Genomic DNA, 1,133 nt, shown 5'->3' with positions numbered 1-1,133 from the left:
TCAGTTGTTTAATTTCAGTTTTTCAAGTTGACATATAAGCTTAGCATAGGTGTAAAAAAAACTTTCTTATTTAGACTATTCTGTGAGAAGTATTAATATATAATTTTTTTATGTAGCTTTTAAAAACATTTTAAAAACTGCTTTGAATATAGCTTTTTAACATGTAATGGCACTTTTATTTTGGGATCAAGCAGAAAATAAATTACTCCAAGATACAAATGCATATCATTGACACATATACATATGTATTACATGTAATATGCATATGTACATACATATAAATACATAGGAATTTGGCAATGCTAATAGAAAAGTATTTATCTGGCCTAATTTCTCTTCACAGTATTGCAATTCTCATAAGCCATATTTATTACACTTGATCTTAGCCAATAGGCCGAGAAGCGATAAGCCATATTTATTTCTCTTTTAGAAATGACTAATTGGCCCAGCATTTTAAAATGATTTTCTTTTTCATGTTGACATTCATGTTTTCTGTACCCAGGGAAGAAATAGCTTCAGTGGGAAGGAGTTGATGCATCTGTGCCCATCTGTTTATAACCTCAAACCCCAGAATTGTGAGTGACATGAATTTAGTACAGACTCTTTCATTTAGTGGCTACCTGACTCTTCTAACTTTTAAAAATATCTCAAAGACTTGACCTTTTATGTGTGAATAGGGATGGTTAATTTATGGAATCAGTGGATACCGGGAACATGCCTATCCGTTATGACAGACACGGACCATGCCATGTCTTAGAATTGAGAACGTGACCTGGGCACTCACCAAGAAATTACAAAACAACCTCATAAACTGACAGGGAGCCATAGTTTGGACTTAGGATATGAGGATATCCTGATAAGGAAACATCAAACTTAAGATGGGTGGCAGGCAGGATGGTGCTGGGTAAGTGGGAAGGCAAGAAAGGTGGCGAGGCAGCCCATGTGAGTCCCCACAGTGGAGGGGACCGTGGTCCACAGTAGGAACCTGGGTAGAGCTTGTGATGGAGGGGACCGTGGTCCACGGTAGGAACCTGGGTAGAGTTTGTGCCAGAAGGGACCGTGGTCCACAGTAGGAACCTGGGTAGAGCTTGTGATGGAGGGGACCGTGGTCCACGGTAGGAACCTGGGTAGAG

General features: G+C 39.3%; 1 pseudogene; it reads right to left on the bottom strand.

The window, feature by feature from the left end:
* Positions 1–236: 236 nt before the first annotated feature.
* On the bottom strand, positions 237–406 carry LOC111728034 (annotated as a pseudogene).
* Between the last annotated feature and the right edge of the window lie 727 nt (positions 407–1,133).

The sequence above is a fragment of the Otolemur garnettii genome, unplaced genomic scaffold, assembly GCF_000181295.1.
Source record: "Otolemur garnettii isolate 467f Iridium unplaced genomic scaffold, OtoGar3 scaffold00139, whole genome shotgun sequence".
Classification (NCBI taxonomy): Eukaryota; Metazoa; Chordata; class Mammalia; order Primates; family Galagidae; genus Otolemur; species Otolemur garnettii.
This window is presented reverse-complemented; position numbering and strand designations above follow the sequence as displayed.